Here is a 23,242-nt window from a genome sequence, read left to right on the forward strand (position 1 = left end):
AAAAATATCATGTACAAGAATACAAGAGCTTTTGGGAGTGAACTAAACAAATGTGTTGATAGTCCATGTTTTAAAGGCTATTCACAATTTTTCTGATTTGAAGAATTTTCTAAAAATCCCCAAACACAAGAATTTAGACTCAATTCTTGCACAGATTTTTGTTCTTAAAACTTCCCTGAATTTGGAATCTTTCTAAATTTTTTATTAAGAAAAGAGTGGAATTTAATCTTTATTTACAGGACACTGCAAGAGAGGAGATTCCACATAGAAATAAGAAACCCACTGAGAGGAGGAGCTTCATACAGTTTGTACAGTTTGGAACTGGTCAAGTAGAGTTTCGTTGTAAAAAGTGCTACAATAACAAAACACATTTAAAAAGAGTTCTTAGTAGAGAAACAGTAAGACAAACTTCTACCAAACAGAGTATACAACAAACAACTTTCTGCCTCAGCTGTACAATCTAAAAGTTAAAAGTCCCGGGAGTGCCATCCTGAACTTGGAACGTATAGCCTTCAGAGGTGGTTTCTGGCACAACATTCTGATCTTCCTCTTCCTCTACAGAGAAATACTTCTCAATCAAGTTTAATGAAGCTTTGTACACAGACTCATTTTCATGGTTTTGTAGAGATTCAATTTTGTCCAAACCTCCACATTCTTCAATCATTATACTAAGTTTCTCAGTTTCACCTAGTTTCTCAGCAGCCTGAAAGATGTTTGAAATGGCATCCAGAATAACCAGAATAATTTTGGTGTCTTCTGCAGTTAAGAGGTTCATCAATGGTTGTATTATGCCACAATGAACGAGGTATACAATCTGTTCAACTGTCCCACCACTTGTATAGTTGGTCACAGCCCAGACAGCTTCCTTTTGTGTCTTAAAGTCTGCCTTAGAGAGAACACCAATGAGGAATGGGCTAATCCATGATTCACAATTTGCTGTACCTGGTGCTGGCGACCAGCTGTGATGTTTGACATTGTCCACGGAGCTTCCTTCTGAATATTAGTTTGGGGTTCATTAGGAGGCTGGGAAAAACAGCAAGTGCTCCTGCATCTATTACAAACTGAGTATGTTCATCTGTCCCAGTGACAATATTTCCTATGGCTCTTAGCACAGGAGTCACAATGGGCAATTCAGTAGCTCCTAGAAGCTTCACAAGCTGGGGCACAACTCCTGTTTTCACAACCATTTCAATCCGTTCATTTGGACCATCAGTAAGGTAGGAAACGGCCCAGCAGGTATCTGCCAATACTTCTGGATCATCATGATGCAGGAGACGAACTAAGGTAGGAAGAATCTGCTCAACAGCATCTAATGGGGGTGCAGGATTCTTGTTGTGACAAAGGTTTGAAAGTGTCCAAGTAAGGTTACGTAAGTAACCACATGCTAAAGATGACATATCAGGAACTGCAAGGAGAGCCAATAGTGGGTCAACTGCACCATACTTGACAACCAAGTCTCGAAAACCTGAACCATCACCTGCAATGTTTCTTAGAGCCCATATAGCTTGTTCACTGATGTGGGCATGGGAAGATGCCAACAGAGAAATGAATGCTGGGATAGCACCTCCATCTACCACAGGCTTGGTCTGTTCTGACATCCCAGAAACAATGTTAGTGAGAGCCCAAGCAGATTCAAACTGAATGGGGCTACAGTCAGTTCTGTCCAAGAAGGACACAAATTTTGGAATCAAACCAGCCCGGATTATGTTGTCTATGGGGGGCTGTTTTTCCCTAGAAAGCAGTTTCCGAGCAGCTTGAGTAGCCTGGAGCTGGCTTTCCAAATTGTTGCTATTTATGCCTTTGACAATGTCATCAACAGACCAATTTACAGTGCCTTGGTCATTGCAGTTTTCCTGTAGTGGAGAGGTAGCATCATCAGGAAACGAGCTTACGTTTCTCCTTTTCAGCATCTGTCATCCTTCTTAGCTTTCCGCAGCTCCACATTAACTTCTATTCAGCGCCACCTCATTTCTGTACTGTCTTTCCCCTTGTTCTTGAATCTGTTAAGGCGGGCAGCTGGTGAATTAGCATTCCTGTTGGTGGACATGGTTATGAGACAAAGGGAGAAAGCTAAACGGCCGGCTCAGTCTTCCACAGGAGGCGGTCCGGGGCATGCAGGCTGCGGGACAGCTGCCTTCAAAACGTCCACCATGGATCACCCCAAAGACGGTGTGTCGGAATCTTTCTAAATTTTAAAGGAAGAATTCTTTAAAAATGGGGATACCTATTTATGTTCATCTGATGGAAATTCCTTGAATACTCTTTATTAAAAAAAAAAGAAACTGTGCAAGATATGGAAGAGGTACATCAGCCAACAGTGCAACAAGAAAGTCTTTCCTTATCCCAGCTAAGTTCAGAGATGAATGGCAATCAGCAAACACTGATCCTGGGTGTCTGTCCCATAAGAATATATGTACCAGTACATGGGACACGTGTATAAGGATATTTACTGATTTTAGCTATGATTAGCTATTGTCAGGGGACTGGCTAAATGAATTATGGTTAGTCCATAGTGGTATATTATCCAGCCCTAGTTTACAGCAGGTATTGACACCTGAAAAGGCAATACATTCTCTTTGCATAATTATCTTGGTTATGCTTGAGGAGTTATTCTTTCTTAAAAATTTTAACATAATTTTATCTAAATTCAAGGAAGAAATTTGATTTTTAATTAGAATTGTCTTAAATGTAAATAATAAGTTTGTGAGAAACTATCTTGAATGGTTTTTTTTTTTCATTTTTGTAGTTATTATGAGTGAAATGTTTTCCATTCTCAGTTTCAGATACTCAAGCCTAGAATCTATGAGATTGAGGGAGGGAGCTACAAAGGCGGTGTAGTAGAACCCTACACTTGTCTTGTCCCTTGAACACTGCTAGAATTTATGAGAGCTGTTCCTTACTGAAAATATTCTTGGTGTATATAGCAAACTTACCAAATCGTCTTATTAATTCTATTATTTTTTTTAAATAGAGGTTTGTTACTTTTCTTTGTAGGTTCCTTGGGGCTCAGCTGTGTTTGACCAAGGGGACGTGAAGTGGTCCTGCCTCATGGCCTCCAATTTAACAGTGAGCCCCTGCTGAGACACCTAGATGGAGGAACATCCCTGCTTTCCACTCTCCTTGTTTCCTTTTCAATACTCTATGCTTTTGTTCATCTTTCTTGGCCTCTTGGGGACTAGGGATACCTAGCACTCTCATGAAAGGCCAGTGATGACCTTCTCCCTGGAGTTTGTCAACCTCCATAGGGTAAATTCTTGCCTGGGGTTCCACAAAGGAGCTAACCCAGACAACACGGAAGAGAGTCCCACATCAATTTTCCCCACAGGGTCTCACTACCCATCCAGCTGTCTGGGTCAAGCAGAGGCAAACAGTGGAATTTGTGGTGATGTTGAAGGGTTGCATTTGGTCACATGTTCCTTGAATCCCTCTCCAGATTTCTAGATTATAAGGCCCAATACATTCAATGTTACTTTTTAAGGATCCTGTTGAAAGATATATCTATGGCTTCATCCTGGCTTGGTTTCCCATTCCCCTACTCTCATTTTCTATCCAACCACACACACACCGTAGTTAAATGGAGTCTCAAGTATCTCAAGATGAGCTTTATACTGCAACAGGAATGCCATTTCATGAATACCTAAGCCAAAGGGTTAAAACTTGCATTCAACTGAAAGAATTATAGAATAATTGACTAAATTACCCAAGCAAGAAGGCACATCATGCATTATTGTTGGAGACTGAAGAGCAAAGTACATAACATGATATGTTCGTTGGTGTCCAACGATGGCTCCAAATGAAGCACAATTCCCAGTTGTCCTGCCCTTGTGTAATCCACTTGGAGATTGAATCTGGGCTAAGACTGTGACTCCCTTCATCTGAGAGAATGCAGGGCAAGCGACACCAGCAAGTTTCCAAGCCTAAACCTATAAGAAGGCTGCTTTTATTTAAATAGGAGCTGCCCGGGAACCTAGAGTGAAGAACCCTGATAAAAGCAGCCTTCCATCTACAACTCCCTAACACGTATGCACCCACTGCTGAAGGCACAGAGACTCGTTTCATTTCTCAAAACCACGAGGCTTTCTGAATCCAGCCTTCGATCTGGTGAAGTGTTTCTAAAAGAGTAAAATAACACACACTCACACAGGCTCGTGAAATCATCATCATAATATAAACCAGACTTCTTCTTTTTCTTTTTCTCTCTCTCTCTCTTTTTTTTTTTTTTTTTTTCAGCTGTGAAGCAGCACCTGCCGTTAGCTGTGGTGGTTCCTATTTTCATATTGTCTGACAGTAGCAGTTGGATCAGGCTTGAGCCAGTGTGACTGAGAGGCAGGCTCCCTGCTTCCACAAAGCTGAATTTAATAAGATGAGAACAGCATGCCAAGATGGGGAGCTCCCTCCCTAACACTTATCCTGACACCAGCCCCTCAGCGGGGCCGTATTGCTGTGGTAATCTGGGTGAGCCGGACAGAGCGTCCTGCTTACAAGTTCAATATAATGGAACAGCAGGGGGCGAAGGGCTGGCAGAAAAGCTTAGCAAAGTTAAAGCCTATTACTCTATGCTTGAGGAAAAATGAGTCACAAAATATTACACCCAGAGCAAGACTTGAACCTGCCAAATGCAGCAGCAACACACGCTAAGCCTTGTCCATAATGGTGCATTCATTATTCCCTGGTCCAGGGTAATGTGGATTTAAATGTCTTTAACCCTAATGGAAATGTATATGCAAATTTCCCCTTAAGCCCGTCCCTCCCTCACTGTTCTTTCGCCCTGTCTGAATCTAATGGGCAAGGTGACTGCATACTACAGATGTCAAAGAAAATGATGCCTTTTTAATCTGCCTTTAGTGGCAAGAAGAAGGCAAGAAACTGGACCAAAACCTTTCAGCTGCTCATTACAGCCTTTGTTGTTGTTTTATGCCTCTTGTGGTGTTCAATTTAAAACTAATGGGAGAAAGAGCAAGCGAATGGTTTCTCAGATCAGTCCTCGCTGAGGCTTGGGCTGGCTTAGGGAATTTGAACACCAATTCTTCATATAAAGGAGTTCTAACACAAACTAATCAATACCAGTGGAATTTGTGGTGATGGAAAGTTTATTAAATCAAACTTTCAAGACTTGGAACGGACTTGCCTCACACTTTCAATCAACAGGAGCCCCAGAACCAATCCAGCGCTCCATCCGACTAAAAGGCCATTATGTAGAATCCTGAACATGAAGCTGCTCTAGGACTGGGGTCTTTTGAAAGAACGACAGTAGAACCAAGACTTGTCATTCCCACTGCTCCCGCTAGATCAGCTACTATAGGTTCCTATTCTAGCAAATTCACTCAGATCATCACAAGTGGCGTCAATGACAGAGCCACCAGTTCCTGAACTCTTACCGGGGCCACAAGCTTGGTTGGGTGCCTCCTATCCCTTATGTCTAATCTTTATGTAGTGGGTTGTAAATTTTCTCATGGTGCTTCACGGCATTTCTGTACTAAGAAATTTCAGCTTCTTTGTTTATGGCCAATTGAATCTTCATAGTTCTCTGGGGGAGAAACAACATTAAAATGTCAGACTGGGCTAATTTCATTTTTTATTCTCTTCCAGTTTCAACAGCCTCTTTGGGTGTGTGGTGTCTGTCTGATATATGCTGTCTTTTAGATCTCCTTTCTGTCCCCATGCTCCTTTTGAAGGTGGTGTCTGGAGCTCATATGCCAGGTGCCAATAGAGAATGGGGACCGCAGACTCATGTGGTAAGTCTCGGATCCCTGCAAGCCTCTGCCTTGGGATGGCTGGTTGGTCAGCTGCATGGACTGAAGAACAATCATATCCTCACCAGCCACTTGACACTTCCTGTTGGCTTACTTCTAGAAACTGGTCCTGGCCTATTGACTCTGCTTATGAAGTGTTCACACATGCATCCCAAGGTGTATTCCAGTCCACTGCCTGTCTCTGAGCCTCAGTGTCTGCACATCAGGACTGGTAGGAAGATCAGGAGCAGGCCAGGCAGAGAAGCCCACTTCCTCAGGCTTATCTCTCCAGTTTCTCCATCAGCCAGTGGTGTATTTGCATTCCCACTCTATGTGGACATGGTACAGACATGACTATGGGGATCGTCCTAGGATCTTAGCTATGTCTAGAGAAATAGACCACAAAATTGGTGTCGTGGTGTCTCCTATACCTATCTGACCACTTCTGTTGTCCTCTTATTTTACGTGCAGGACCAGGAGTGAGAGAAATGGGAATCTTGGCATTGACCTCCTCTCTTTAGCTTTCTTCTCTTTCTTCTGTTCAGCGCTGCCCTAGGCCAGAAACAGGGCTTGCCCCTTCCTCTTCCTGCCTAGCCAGACTCCCTTACTTCCTATGCTGAGTTCTTGTTGCACACTGACTGCCCTAATTTAGGTTCCTCAAAAGCAGGCAAGGATTCAAATGGATCTAGTTCATTTGGGAGAGGCAGAGAACACCAAAAGAGGACTGGGGAAATGAGAGAGGGAAGGGAAGACAGTGAGAAAATGCATTATAGACCAGTCACCACTGTGCGTAACTGGACCTTAATCCCATGGGAAAACTCTGGGTACTGGTACAGAGAACACGTTCAGACTTACTCGATCAAGGGTTGAGGAAGTTTATACATCAATTCCTGTCACTCACTGATTGAGGACCACTTCATTTGGGATAATGGAACTATTTTTGTACATGTGTTAAAACTCATAGAATGAAGATATGCAGATGGCAAATAAGCATAGGAAAAGATGCTCATTATCATATGCTGTCAGGGAAATGCAAATTAAAACAATGAGATACCGCTACACACTTATTAGAATGACAGAAGTCCAAAACTCCGACACTACCAAATGCTGGCAAGGACGTGGAAGAATACATTCCCACTGCTGGTGGGAACATAAAATGATACAGCGACTTTGGAAGACAGTTTGGCAGTTTTTTACTACACCAAGCATACACTTACCATACAATCCAGCAATAGCACTCCTTGGTATTTACCTAAATGATTCAAAAACTTATGTCTGTAGGTGTATAAAAACCTTCACACAGATGTTTATAACAGTATTATTTATAATTGCCAAAACTTGAAAGCACCCATGATATCCTTCAGTAGATGAATGGATAAATAAACTGTGGTACATTCAGACAATGGAATATTATTCAGCAATAAAAAGAAATGAGCTGTCAAGCCGTGAAAACACATGGAGGAAACTTAAATGCATATTACTAAGTGAAGGAAGCCAATCAGAAAAGGTTACAAGGAAAAGGATTCCAACTTTGCAAAAAGACAACTTTGCAAAAAGACCACTACGGAGATGGTACAAAGATCAGTGTGTGCCAGGGGTTAGGGGTTGGGGGAAGGGAGGGATAAAAAGGCAGAAGAAGAAGATTTTTAGGTTAGAGAAACTATTCTTTATAATACTATAATGTCATTATAATGTGTATGCATGCCTTTATATAGTAGTCAAATCCCATAGAATGTACAATGCCAAGAGTGAGCCCTCACATCAACTATGGACTTTGGATGATAAGGATGTGTTTATGTTGCTTTACTAATTATAACAAATATATCACTCGTGGTGATAGTGGGGAGGTTATGTTGTGTGGGGGCAAGAGGCCTATGGGAAATCTCTATTGTTTCCCTTTAATTTTGCTATGAATCTGAAACTATTCAAAAAATAAAATCTGTGAAAAAAATTCATAGAACTGTACACAAAAAGGAAAGTCAAATTTACTATATGTAAATTTAAAAAATAAACAAGAAGGAAGGTGGGAAGGAAGGATGGGAGGGAGGGATGAAGAAAAAGAGAGAAGAAGTTAAAAAGGAAGTTAGCTTTGAGATTAGAAGATAAACAATAAATTATTTACCTGTTTACTTGTTTACTTATTTTATAGGCATTACTTGTTTTCTCTTCTGAGGTGATATGCCTCCCAATACAGCCTCAAAAATCAAAGATTACAAAAGAGCATGAATTAAAGGGGTGATTTCATTCATTGATTTAATAGTTTCAAATTATTACCTCTGCTACCTTTTCAAATCCTGCTGGGTAGACATTATTGCCCTCATTTTATAGACAAGGAACCCATGGCATAGAGAGGTTAAATGACTAACCTCTGTTGGTACATGTGGAAATCTATGAACTGAATCCAGGTCTGTGTGGTCCCAAAGTTTAGGTTCTATTCACAAAACACGAATACGAATGTTTAAGGCCAGTTATTGACAACTCAGACAAATGGGTAATATTGTATCTGGAAAGAAACCTCCAAGGTGGAAAAGGTAGGAGGGGAAAAGGAGGAGAAAGCGGTGGGGACCAGGGATAGCAGTCAAATCCCCAGCTTCATGCATGTACCACACTTCAGTGAGAATGAGCCTGAGTGGGATAAGATGGTCCTTTTTTTCCCCCCTAAGTTCTTTTGTTATTTTTTTTTCTTAACCTAAGGGAGTGGTTACCTTAATTCCAAACACTGAGGAAAACATGGTTATTACATTTCTGCCTCCAACTGGTCCTGCCACGATGTAAATTATTCAGACATTTGTTCTGCATTTATTCCAAAGAAAAACAGTACTTTACCCAGCCAGTTCCAGTCATGGAGCCTCACTGATTTGCTGTTGCTTCAACAAGGCCACAGGACCCTAGCAATGGATTATCTAATTCCAAATGGCATTAACAGTTAAATCCTGGCATTTCGCAGAACTGTAATTTTCCTAAAAATTGTTTCATTGACTTGGTGAACTTTTTTCTTCCATCTCTTAATCTGAAAAACAAACACGCAAACAAAAATTATTACAATATTCATTCTAGTTTAGTGAAAGCCATGTGTGAAAATGGAGAATAAACTGATCAGGTTTCAATATCACAGGAAATTCAGTATTTGATAGAAAAGGAATAGCTTTTAAATAAAAATCTAGCGGATATTTTTAACCAAACTGAAGCAGTTACGAAAGGAATTTAAAAATAAGTTGACTTGTTCTAAATCAGAATACTATCCCAACCATGCTGGGGTGTCACACTCTCCTTTTTTCTCTGGGCTTCTTCCTGAAACATCCTGCCACCCACCTTCCAGTTCCCAAGAAGGTACTTTTACCCATAGCACAAGCTACTTAATCTATTATAGAATGCATCTGTCTATGCGTTAATGGCCAGTTTTCCTCTCTGAAACCTCATGACGACAAGGATAACTTTTAGACAGCTGTAGCTTGATACCTAACATGTCTTGCATGCTCACAATGGTTACAAAATGAGTGAATTACACTTCTGTTCATTCCTCCTGAAGCCTAGCCTAGGTTAGGAGATAGCACGTGAAATCAGAAAGAGCTGGTATGAAATACTAATTTCCCCGCTCTGTGACGTTTGGCAAATTGCCTAATCTCTGTAGTCTTCTGTTTCCTCATTTGTGTTATGGGAACATTAATATTCACCTGTCCAGGATGTTAAGCCAATAAGTGAGATACTGTAAGTCAGTTGCTTGGCATTTTACCTAGCAAATAGTAAGCACTCAATAGCTAGTACGTGGGTTCTCAACAGACACAGCTTGAAGCCATGGTAACATTTAGAATGTATTTGTTCCCACCACCACACTAGTCTGAGAGGCTAAATATATAAAGCAGTGGTTCTCAAATCTTAGTGTGTGCTAGAAGCATCTGAAAAACTTAACAAAACAGGGTCCCAGCTCTACTTTCCAATTAAGTAGGCCTAGAGGAGGGTCTAAGAATGTGCATTTCTAACAGTTTCCTGGGTGATGCTGATGCTGCTGGTCCTGGGACCACACTTTGAGAAATGATTCTGTTTCCTCCCATTCCTCTTCATCCCAGGCAACTGCACACGGGAATCACTCAAGAAGCTTTCAAAATTATCGATGTCTGGATCCCATACCATGGTTTCTGATTTAATAATAGGTCTCTGGTGAGGCCTGAGCATTGGGATTTTTTTTTAAAGCTTTCCAGGTGCTTCTAATGAGAAGTCAAGGTTGAGAACCATGGCCCTACATGTATGCCAGTAGGGCCTTGCATCTCAAAGTGTGGTCCCCTGATTGGCAACGTAAGCATCACCAGGGAGCTTGTTAGAGATGCACAAATTGTGACCCCACCCTGACTTAACTAATGAAAATCTGCATTTTTTAGTAAGATCTCCAGAGAATTCCCATGCATGTTAAAGTTTGAGAAGCCCTGAACCAGGGAATCTTCCCTCCCAACTTATATCAGAGAAAGCATCACCAGATCTCACCTTTGCCCTACTTGAGTTTTTCCTTCCTGAGATACTGGGATTCAGGACAAAATGAAGAACTCACTATCTCTCTCCCAAAGGCAGTGGTTTTTACCTTTTACTTTGCAGGTGTGAACCTGAGGAGTCTTCCGTCTTTGTCCCCATCCTTTTCTCCTCCCTGTCTTCCCAGACTCAGTTTCCATCTCCAGACACAGCCTTCATCACACCTATTTATTAATGCTGACGTTTCACTGGATTCGAGTAAAGACAGGAGGCAGGATCAATGTCTTAGTGGGATTCAGAAAAATGAAACTTTATGTTAAAAAATAAGTTAGCACCTGGCTCCTCCCTAAATTACCCAAACATACAGATGTGTTGTGAGATGGTATTAAAATAGAATCCTTATCCACTACAGGCTGGAAAGTGAAAAGTAACATGGAAGAGATGCCTAATGATTTGGAAAAAGGAAAAGATCCCTAAGTAAAGAAATGGTGAGGTGTCCATGACCAGAGAAACCTGAAATGTGCTAATTGAATGCCCTCAGCTGCCATTATCAGTGAAGCCCCTCTGGAGCTAGCAGCACAAGCACATCTGAGCAGAAACCTGAGCTAACAGCACAGAGAACTGTCTTGACAGCTTAAGCAGGGTTCAGTGTGCATGAGTCAGCAGGGGAGGGTCCTTGTGCATGCAGTTCATTAGAAATCCTTCACAAACAAGAGGGAAATTTTCCTACAGTTGAGTATGCCAGGCACACTCAAAGAGAAGACAAGTTTGGCTCTTAGAACAATAATGGACATATTAGGGATATGTGTGTGCACATACACACTCACATACACATGCACACATTCCAAATCACAACTTTTATTACTCAATGGACCAACATCAGCATCATCTGCCTCCCCCACTGCTGCCCCACCTACTATTAAGAATCTACATTTTCTTTCTTTTCTTTTTTTTTTTAAGTTTTTGAGGAACTTCCATATTGTTTTTCAGAATAGCAGAACTATCCTATGATCCAGCCATTGCACTACTAGGTATTTACACAAAGAATACAAAAATACTAATTCAAAGGGATACATGCACCCCAATGTTTACAGCAGCATTATCTACAATAGCCAAATTATGGAAACCACCCAAATGTCCATCGACTGATGAATGGATAAAGAAGATAGATATAGATATAGATATATCAAGTTTTTATGCAACTGGGAGACACAGCTTTACATGAGGAACATTTGAATTTATATAATCATGAAGTATGCTTTACTGGAAATTTGTTGTATTGTACATAAGAAATCTTGATTAATGGGAACTCAGCAAGCAAGGAAAAATAAAAGCTGATGTCAAGAATAAACTTTCTTAGATCTAACCTATCTCTAAGATATATTCTACATTTAGAATATATTCAACAGAGTACACCATATTTTACTTTCTATAAATTTGTGCAATGACTATCAGTGTTTAGAATGATTATGTTTGACAGTGTCAGCAAATATTTTCTGTAAAGGACCAAATAGTAAAATTTTTTGGTTTTACAAGCCATTTAATCTCTGCAGAAACTACTCAACTCAATTGTAGTGAAAAAACAGCCATAGACAATAAGTAAGCAAATGGTTGTACTTGAGTTCTAATAAAACTTTATTTATAAAAACAAGTAGATTTGGCCTACAGGCTGTAGTTTTCCAACCCTGGCAATAGAGGATTATAAGAACTTTATTATTTAAAAGTAAAATGGAATAAACTTTACCTAAAAAGGCAACATCAGTTAGTTTGGGGGAAAAGGAAGGTATAAACAACTCCATGCACTCATACTTAAGATACTATTTTCACACAAGAAAGTGAACTATAATTCCTTACCAAAATTTTCAGACACAGTGTTGGCAAGGAGAGGCAGTAGCAAGATTCTCTGTTAACTTGTAAGTTAACAGAATATGTATTTAACCAGGTCATTTGATATTCCTCAAATAGTCTACAGCCATACCACCCTGAATGTGCCTGATCTTGTCTGATGTTCCTCAAATAGTCAGTTATACAAAATTACCTTGAAAAGTCCATAGCACTTAGGGTGATTTTTTTTTTTCATTATAGGAAGAGTTGTGTAATGGCTTGAGTAGGTGAACTGGAGCCATGACGCACCTTAGTTTTCCAGAGGAAGTAGGGAAATGCGAAAGCCAGCCAGGAGCTGATGGAAACATAAGCAGTCAAAATGATATCCATTCCACTGTAAGGAACCTTAGCCATTTGGTCTGTGCAGTATGATGAAGATTATTTCAATGCTGAGACTGTTGAGTCCTAAGTGGGTAGGTAAAGAGCTTCAGGGTCCTAGTAATTTCAATTCCTTCCCTCAGAAGAATGGAAGTCATAACAATTAACCCAAAAGGAAATTCAGCCAAGCCTAAGATGCTGTTGTGGGCCCCTTGACAATGTCTAATTCATTTGGCTTCAGCATGGGTAAGACCAAATGTGCCTACATGAGAATCCATTTCTCTAGCAAATAAAACACATTTAAGTATTAGCTTGGTGTAAAGCAGATGGTCCTCCAGTTTGAATTTGTTTGATAATTTTAGAAGACATACATTTAGCCTTAGCTGGAATTGATTATCAAAGTGTACTCTGGTTAAAATATTCTGGATTTGAAAATAAGAAATTTAGTTTCACTCAGGAATTCAGTGAGGTACTGTCATGTTTTCTTTTTGGTGGTGATGGTGGTGGCAGTGGATTTCTTTGGGGGTTTGGTTTCAGATTCATTTATTAAGTTCTTTACCAGCTTCTTCCTTTTCTCCCATCCTAGAAGTATTCTTCCTCCAAGGCAATAGGTGTTTAACACAACAAACTTGCTAATTAACTAGAAAGAAGTATCTCTCAATTCAGTATTGGGCAAACTGGAAATGTCTTACATATTTTGGCAAGAACCAGACTTTTCTTTAGAGATAAAGTATCTGTAAGCAAGTCTTTAGATTTAAAACTCCCTTAGAATTTAGGGCTTGTGTAAAGTATGTAACAGCTCTCCTTTCTATGGCATTCTGTGCAAATTGGTCATCAGAGTACCACTGTAGAGAGTCATTCACAAAACAGAAGATGGGGTGAACACATGTTCTGATTTGACTGGGATAATCTTATTTTTCCCCAGCTATCCTAACAAATTATTAGTAGAGTCCCCTTTCAATCTCAAAAGTGTCCCAATTGAAAAAAAAAGTGTCCAGATTGGACAATGAATTATAGCTGACATCTACTGACCACTTACTTTAAGCACTCTGCTAAGCACTGCTATGCAAATTATTTCATTAAACGCTCACAACATCCCTCAGAGAGTATATCATCATTGCTTTCAATTTATAGATGAAAATTTTAGATGAAGAAACTGAGTAGAAGAGAACTGAAGTTACATGAATAGTAAATAGCAAAACTTAGATCTTAATCCATGAGAAAGATTCTAAAAGTCAGAATGCTTAACCACAATGTTCCATCTAATTAAAACTTGCAGTTAGAATAAGGTGTGAGGGAATCGTCCTCTTGTGCTTGGAAACTGTGTTTGGGAGAAGGTGAGAGTCAAAGATGGATGGAAAGAAAGGTGGAAGCTGCACAAAAATAATACTTTTATGTGCAATGTTAGTTTCCACATCCTCTCTTTCTTAGTTGAGTTGGTCTAGCATATGATTTGAGGTCAAAATGTAGATTTCCAGAGGACTTTGTACACACAGGTCCATGTCTAGAGCTGTGAGTGGAGAAGAAATCATGAAGAAACAAACAAGAGATGAGGTGGCATTTGCCAGTAAGTATATAATGAGAATATAACATGCGTTCCAGTTTGTATCTGTTATAGATCAAATACCGTATTTTCATCATTTTAGCACTTCTTCCCCCTTTCATTTTCAAATATTCCCCAGTCTGGGCAATACATTGTATGGCAGCCCTGTCTATAATAAAATATTTATGTAAATTCATTTCTGTTTAGGCACTTTTATGCTTAATTCTTGTGCTTAATTCTCAACTTAATGCATATCTTTTACTATTTCTTGTGATATTTCATTTAGAAGACAACAAATGTGATAATTTTACTTAAACCCTTATGAAAGCACTAAACCAAGCCCCAGAGGGTGGGAATGAATCCATAGATGAAGATGGCAGCCTCCAAACTAGAGATAATTATGAGATATTATACCAAAATCTTTTATAACAGAGGTAAATAAAGCTATTTCTGGAAAGGGGAGGCTTTATCAAGGATGTAGCTTTATCCTAGATGTAAAATACACAGTCAAAAGTTTATTTGGTAGTCTATGTAGGGAAGGAATGTTCCAGAAAAAATGTGATCAAACTCATACAAGCCCTTTGCAAAATAGGGCTAAAAGAAGAAGAAGGGGCCAGGTTTTTCTGTTCCAGGGTGAATGGCAAAAAGATAGAGGAGGAAAAAGGGAAATCATAGTTTTTCTAGTCAGCGATAAGGGCTCTCCTGTTTGGTGCCTACCGAGCCACCATCATCACAACAGTATTGCCTGGGAGCTGGAGGAATAGAGAATGTAAAGGAAGAATAAAAACAGGGCATTTTCTCCTCTCTCTGACCACCAGGAGCCCCCTTTCTCTCTCTTCAAGCCAAAATACAAGGGCTTCTTTGGAGTTCTATCTCTACCTGGTGCATTGTTCCAGGCGTCTAGCTGTCTCTGGATCCAGAACAGAAGGTGCCAGTCAGGGAAATGGTCACCACACCACTGACTCATGGGTAGTTTGAGCTCTGGTTTCCTTCCCCAATCTGCCTGCTGCTATTACTTTCCAGATTCCTCAGAGAGCTGCTCCATGTATTCCATTCAGAATTTTAAATGCATTCACAGAGAGACACAGGATGGAGTATTTTTCTCCATCTTGACTAGATCTGGACCAAAAAAGAACATCTTAATTACTGTAAGGAGATCAGCTCTGTGACTGAAAGTATCCAGAAAACTTCCTATCTGTATTTTGAGAAAGTTATGGGACCTGACTAGTAGGTTGAATGACCTACTAGTTACATATGGCTAAATCTTCATAAAGAATATTTACAGGTATTTCACCTTCAGTAATCAATTCTATAGAGCTTGCAGGGAAAAAAAGTCAATCTGAAAGCACTTGAAACGCTTAATTATTTTTCAGAGTAGAGAGTATGGAAGAAAAAGCTCAATATCCTAACTTTGGCTCTCCGCTTCACTGAATCACCAAAATAAAGGGAAGTCTTCAGCCATGGCTTCAGATTGAGGCAAGATGAGAACTTCATCATGCCTGCATTATTGTTGGAGGATTGATTCAAAAATAAAAGACCTAAGTTTCAGCTGGTCCCAAACTATGGAGAATTTTACCCACACAAAGCCCCCATTTGCCAATGCAAATCTGATAATTGGACACTTAATTACCCTATTTGCACACATAAATGAAGGGTGTGCCGGCGAGAAATCAGAGCCCACTCTTAAAACTTTGGCCCCAAGCAATGAAACCACATGCTTTTGTCAACAGCTAAATTGATTAGAATTGTGTTTATTTCTGCTCGTGTTAGTCCACATGTATTTTCACTGGAGCCTGATGTCTATTCAGTTAAAGCTTAGTTAAAAAACCTACGTTATGCAGAAAACCTAGATAGTAATTGCCAACTATGTGCCAAGAATCCTTTCATTTTATAGAGAATGCAAGGTCTGAATAAAAAGAAATATTCTTTGCAACCTCATATGCTTGGGCAGACTCAGCAGCCTTATAGTCATAATAAAGACAGAAGGGCCTTTTAAAAGAATACTTTAAGCAAAATTTCCAGCATGGATTACTCTCTTGGGTAAATGGCTCAGGCATTGAATTCTCCTATTTCCCTGGGGCAGGTAAAGGGGTGAATTTTCTCTGAATATCTTCTAGCTAGACAGTGTCCTAACTATGTCCTGGGGCAGGGGGGATCTTTGATTTGGAAGAATCCATTGTGAGTAAGTCCATCTGGGTTTCCTCCCCATGAATAGAAACATCAAGAGTTGGCTGTTTCTTGATTGTTGATTATATATAGACCTGAGTTCTAGTCCTGGCTCTAATTCAAACAAGCCATGTACTACTAGGGACAGATTCAACTCCTTACAATTGCTGAATAATAGTAAAGGAAAAAGGGGACGCTTGTCAGGGAGGGTCAGGCAGTGGGTCTGAGAAGTGGAGTCAGGCCACAGGAGGCCACTACAGTGTCAAAAGGAGGATAAGCAATAAGGAATGATCAATGGGTTTGGCGATTTAAAAGTCACTGGTTAACTTCATCTTTGTTTTGGTCACCAGATACTCAATAAATACTTGTTGAGTGAATGGCTTACTCATCAGCACCATTTATTGAGCACACTCTGCACAGGGAGCACTGTGTGAGGAGTCAAGAGTACCCAGAAAAAGAAAATGGCCCCCAGCCTACAAAACTACTGCAGGAGTGCTCCTTGAAAAGTAAAAATTCACCAAGGGGAAGCAATATTAAACAAGACAAAGTTGAAAGACTCAATGTGAAGATGAGGGGCAAGATGACCTTTGAGTTCTTACAAGTGATAGGATGCCTACTGTGTGTTCTGTGGAGGAGGTTCTCCTCCCGATCTGGAGTTCAGGGGCTCAAACTGTAGAATGATTGGAGCTGGCTTGCCTCCACCACTACTGTGATGTCCTTGGGTTCAACAGGTGCCAAGCAATGCAGAGGAGCTATGCAGAGAGGTTGCCCCACCTTAACACAACGATAACTCTAGAACCCTGGGTACAGGCCTGGATTCTGCCAACCTGGGAGGAGAAGGCTTACTTTTATCATTGCTTTGGTCTTCTGGATTATGAGACATCAGAGCACTCCTGCTTGGGCTCTGTCTTCTGTTATTGCTCATGATATATATCTCAGATATATGACGGAATACTCATTTATATTCTTCTTTCACATTTAAAACAGAAAACAAATATATCACTGCTTGCAAAACTATGCTTCTGTCCATTGTTTTATTCTCAAGGTTAATTTTCCAACACATCCTTCTGCTAATGGAAAGAGTTATGTGTGAAAACTGTTAATTTAAGAGCAGAAGCAGAAATGCAAGCTGTTTATGTTATATTCATTATTATGATCAATGTCTTCACCATCCCCTACCCCTCAATAAAAAGTATTGTCTAATATTCATCACAATTTACATTTTCTTCTTTTGTGTCTTCTTTTTTTTTTTTTTTTTTTTTTTTTTTTTTTTAAAGATTTTATTTATTTATTTGAGAGAGAGAATGAGAGACAGAGAGCATGAGAGGGAGGAGGGTCAGAGGGAGAAGCAGACTCCCTGCCGAGCAGGGAGCCCGATGCGGGACTCGATCCCGGGACTCCAGGATCATGACCTGAGCCGAAGGCAGTCGCTTAACCAACTGAGCCACCCAGGCGCCCGTGTCTTCTTTTTTTGAGAAGTTGCTGGTGCTATTCTGATGGGTTGACCAGAAGTAGTTCAAAAAGTAAGTGACTCTATTCATTGAACACAGAAGAAACAGTGTTATTGTCAGTGGTTCAACAAAACTCTGACTAAACTTTAGAGGTCAAGGGGCTAAGAGAAATGTTTTTTCACTACTAAAAACCTGTGAACTTTAGCTGGGTCTTGTTGGTTTAGAAGCTTAAGAAAGAAAAAGAAACTAACATTTATTGTCTACTAGATTCCAGGCTCATTCACCACATCATCTCAGTTGACTCTTTCTACCACCTTGAGATAGTTATTACATTCATTTTACAGACCATGAAACTGTTGTTCAGAGAAGTCTGGCAACTTGCACAAGATCACCCAGTGAAGGAGAATCACCAGAAGGAATGTTCTACAACCTCAAGATACATCTAGGATATTGATGTTTTTTAAGCCATGAATAGGAAATCAATTCAAGTGTCATGACTGGAGTTTTTAAAATTAAAAATAGACTAGATTAGATTTGAAAATATCCAAGTATTGTCTCCTTAAGCTTTTGCTCTATGGGGTGTGTGCATGTGTGCGAGCATGCGTGTGCATGTGTTTGTGTGTATGTGTGTACTATGTGATGATGAAAAATGTATTTCTCCCTATGAGTTTTGGCCAAGAAGTTTGAAAGCCACTACAACTGCCCATGCTGGCACTATGCAATAGGAATAATTTGTTTAGTTAATTATCATTGGGGCATCTATATGATTTTTAATCCAGACCAGGACACGTCAGAGAATGAAAGAAAATTCTATTATTAATTACATAAAGTTAACAAACATAAACAGGATTATTCTGGGGAAAGTGGGATGGGTGCTCACCTGATTATAATCCATTCCTCATATCCAATTATCTCTTTCATTTTAGAACAAAATGACTGATGAAAAGTAGAAAATTCACTTAGGAGAGTATGTAACACATCTCATACTTGGGGAAGTAAAACAAATATTTCAGGCCATAATTATATGTTCTTCTCTAGCACACGACTGAGATCTAAATCCTTGTACACTTGTGCAAATAATGTATCCCTTATCCGGAGATTGCAACACTTGTCAGCACAATCTGGTGTTATTAATTTTGTTAGTAATTAAATTATTAAAGTATGAAATGAAGAGTTATAATATCAAAAGATAGGTCTCTTGTATCAGGGGCAAAAGGGGTATGATAGTTTTGTGTCCATAACTCATTTATGCAATATCTATTGCATTCTTATAGATAATAGCAGGAGCATTTGCAAAGTTAACTTCACCTTTTTATCTTCACTACACTTACAAAATGTGTATGGTATTAGTGTTAGAAGGTTGAAATTCTAAAGTAAATGACTAGATGGAAATACGTGGAGGAAGCAAGAATAAAAATATCATATGTCATGTTCAATCTGGAAATATGGATGCTGTGTCTATGGACAGGTGCTTAGTGACTTCTGAAGCATATGTGGCACTTCAGCACACCTTGCTCTTCTGTTCACCTTTGACACCTTCTGGAAAAGAATGGAAAATGTCAGGTTATTAGGAGCACTTGACTTTTTTGCTACCATAGTTCTTCCAGTTTTTTTCCTTCTATTTATTCATTTTGTAGATCTATTTGTGATTTATATGCTAGGCACTATGCTAAAACACTAGGGATAGAAAGATGAATGAGAAATGATCTCTGCTCTTAGAATGTGTATAGTCAGAGAAAGATACAGAGAAAAAAAGAGACATATATAAATGGATAAAAGGCAATACAATGTGACAAAAGCTATAGTAAATGAACAGCATTCTCTAGAAATTCAGAGGTCTGGGAAGACCACCTCTGCCTGGGGAAGTCAACGAGGTAAGAGATAGGGAGAGAGCACTCCAGGCAGATTAAAGAAGTGTGTGCAAGGCCTGGAGCCCTAAACGACATTGTATGTTTTGAGACTGATAGATGTTCTTATAGAAAAGTGCTGGAAAATGACATTTGGAATACAGGCACCAGATTATAAAAAGTTTTCTGGTATGATACAAAGTCTGAGTATAATTACATCAGCAGCAGCCAGACAATAAATAATGTGATGTGTGGAAAGAAAATAATTAGGGCTTTACATTTTTCTTCAATAGAAAGAAAATTTCTTAGACATATGATTGATAGACTATGATTAGAAGAGCCTGTGGTACGATGTCAGGCAAGAGAAGAGGACTACAGCAGGTTAAAGACAGCTGGATAGGCAGGAGGATCCATTCCTTTCTAGAATCTCTGACTCCTTTGACTAATGGGTTATGACCAAAGTGACATGACACTTAGCCCAAACCTGTCATTACAAGGACTGGCAACTTCTGCCTTGGTCTCAAGTCCTCAGTTGCCATGAGGACTACGTTGCATGGAGAGGCTACAAATCTATAAGACATGTGAGCGAGGCCATCTTGTACCCTCCAGACTAGATCAGCCGAATACCACTAAATGGCCAAGTAGACTGGAAGAACCATCCAGCTAACTCCTCTGTGAATTCCTGACCCACAGAATAATGAGATACAATAAAATGATTGTATTGTACAATCTTGTACATTACCAGAACAAGGACTTAGATTAAAATATTTTAATTGACAAAATGATATATTCAAGATATTTACAAGTTACAATCAATAAGACTTGAAGCCAAATGGAATTTGGAGTGGAGAGGGAAGATTTGAAAATAATAACTAATACTTACTGGGTCCTGAGTGTGTTGAACACAGTACCAGAAAGGGAGCCACAAACATAAACATTTTCTGCACTCTGGAACTCAAAATCTAGTAGTAGATCCTATAATTTTCGAAAGCCTATCACCATTCAGCCAAATTTGAGATTAACAGCCTAATTTCTAATAAGACATGCCTCCTCTTCAAGTAGTTTTGCAAACATAGCTATTTTTTTCACCTAGAGAGAAAAACTACTTGAGTGCAGACCAACATAAACTTAGTGAATTTAGATCTCACTTGCAAGCTTGAAGTTGTTCCTGTCTAAAAACTCTGAACCTCCATGATAGGATACCCAAAGCCCTGCTGTGCCTCCTGGGAGAAATAACAAAGATTTTGAGACAGATGGCTCTTTCTCACTATGCCAGAATTATGATCCTTCAATCACGGCACTTCAAGGGATTGCATCAAAAAATAAAATTTAGTCCAACCTCTGGAAGAAGTGTCCTTGTCAGAGGGAACTCATTTTGAGGGGAGATACAAACAGTACGGGGTCCCTTAAATATTATACAACATATTATACAACAATATTGTACATATTATATTACTCTCTGAGAACCCAATAAATACCCAGGAACACCAGTGGAGGTGGGGATAGGGGTTGCTTTTAACTCTATGAGAGCCGAAGTGTCAGGGTGAATGCCAAAAGCATTCAGAAAGTCAGCCATGGATTTGTCTGATTTGTTTTTCAATAAGCATGTATTACTTCTACAATTAGAGAAGTCTGTATCGTTACAAACTTTAAAGACAAACAATCAATTTATTGGTGGTCAAGGTGATCCTTTAAGCATTTAAGATCCTTTGGGACTAAGGGAATTGGGCTGAATGGGTTGGGGGGAAGTCAGTTAGGATTTCCATAATAATTGTGTTGAATCTGTAGATAATTTTGGAAGTATTGCAATCTTAAAAATATTCAATTTTCCAGTCCTCGAACATGGAATGCCTTTCCATTTATTTAGCCCTTCTTGAATGTCTTCCAACAAATATTTTCTAGTTTTCAAAATATGAGTTTTGCACTTCTTTTGTTAAATTCATTCTAGAGTATTTTATTCTTTTTAATGTAATTGTAAATGGAATTGTTTTCTTAATTTTATTTTCTGATTGCTCATTGCAAGTGTATAGAATTACAACTGAGTTTGTATATTGAGCTTGTACTCTGCAACTTTGCTGAACTTTTTCATTAGTTCTAATGTTTTTTGTTTGTTTATTTTGCTTTTTAAAGATTTTATTTATTTATTTATTTGAGAAAAAGAGCACAAGCAGGAGGGGAGGGGGGAGAGGGAGAAGCAGACTCCCTGCTGAGCAGGGAGCTCAACGTGGGGCTTGATCCCAGGATCCCAAGATCATGACCTGAGCCAAAGGCAGATGTTTAACCTACTGAGTCACCCAGGTGCCCCAGTTCTAATGGTTTTAATGATCTCCTTAAGATTTTCTATGTACAAGATTATGTCATTTACAAATATAGCTTTATTACTTTCTTTCCAATCTAAATGCATTTTATTTCACTTTCTTGCCAACTGCTCTAGCTGGAAAACCAGTAAAATGTTTAATAGAAATGGTGAGAGCACATATCCTTGTTTTATTTCTGATCTTAGCAAGAAAGAAGTCAGTCTTTCATTATTAAATATGATGATAGTTGTGAGTTTTTGTAGATGCTGTTATCAGGTTGAGAAAGTTCCCTCCTATTCATAGTTTATTAAATATCTTTATTATAAAGTAGTGTCAGATTTTGTCAAATGCTTTTTCTGCATTTATCGAGATGATCATATTTTTTTGGTACTTTATTCTAATAACATGATGCATTACATTAATTGATTTTGGGTGTTAAACTTATATTCTTGGGAAACATCCCATTTAAGTCATACTGCATGGTCTATTTGATATGTTGCTGGATTAGGTTTGCTAGTATTCTGTTGAGGAATTTTGTATCTATATTCATAAGTTATATTGATCTGTAATTTTCTATTCCCGTGATGTCTGTCTGTTTTTAGTATCAGGGTAATACTGGCCTCATAGACTTGATTGTGAAGTATTACCTCTTCTTTCTTTTTTGAGAGTTTTTGAAAGATTGTTCATTTGTCTTTCAACATTTGATAGATTTCACCAGTGAAGCCATTAGGGACTAAGCTTTACTTTGCAGGACATGTTTTGATTACTAATTCTCTCTTTTTACTTTTTATAGGTATTCTCATATCTTCTATTTATTCTTGAGCAAGTTTAAAATACATTGTTAAAACCATTACTTTATATAATTTTATATCTACTAAAGAAGCTAAGAAAAGAAAGCAGAGCAAGTATATAATTATAGATTTTGTTATACTCTCTTTTAAAATATTTCATGTTCCTGGGTGCCTGGGTGGCTCAGATGGTTAAGTGTCTGCCTTCAGCTCTGGTCATGATCCCAGGGTCCAGGGATTGAGTCCCACATTGGGCTCCCTGCTCGGTGGGGAGCCTGCTTTTCCCTCTGCCTCTGCTCTCTCTGTCTCTCTTGAATAAATAAATAAAAACTTTAAAAATAAATAAATAAATAAATAATTTCATGTTCTTTTCCTTTGTTCCTGTGGATTCAAATTTACCACCTGTGTCATTTTTGTTGTTGTTGTTCATGTTTCCAATACAGCTTTGCTACCACCCACCTCCTTTGTAATATTATTGTCAAATATAATAGTTCAATTATATACATAGTTTTATTAAATTACTTTAAATATGCATTTATACTGTTTTTTAAAATTATATTTACAGTTGCTTGTTTGTTGAATACATGCAAATTACTGTCTGGATCACTTACTTCCAGGTAGAAAAACTTCCTTTAGTATTTCTTGTAAGGAAAATCAGCAAGCAAATAAATTCTATTAGTTTTTTGTTTATCTGGTAATGTCTTTACTTCATTTTCATTTTTCAAAAATAGTTTTGCTGGATATACGATTCCTGG

The 23,242-nt window shown here is 38.9% G+C and overlaps 1 pseudogene; it reads right to left on the reverse strand.

The window, feature by feature from the left end:
* Positions 1-223: 223 nt before the first annotated feature.
* LOC123834693 (importin subunit alpha-1-like) lies at positions 224-2,047 on the reverse strand (annotated as a pseudogene).
* Between the last annotated feature and the right edge of the window lie 21,195 nt (positions 2,048-23,242).

This window comes from Mirounga angustirostris, unplaced genomic scaffold (genome assembly GCF_029215605.1).
Source record: "Mirounga angustirostris isolate CCGP_5_RB_7025 unplaced genomic scaffold, mMirAng1.0.hap1 SCAF_1, whole genome shotgun sequence".
NCBI classification, from domain to species: Eukaryota; Metazoa; Chordata; class Mammalia; order Carnivora; family Phocidae; genus Mirounga; species Mirounga angustirostris.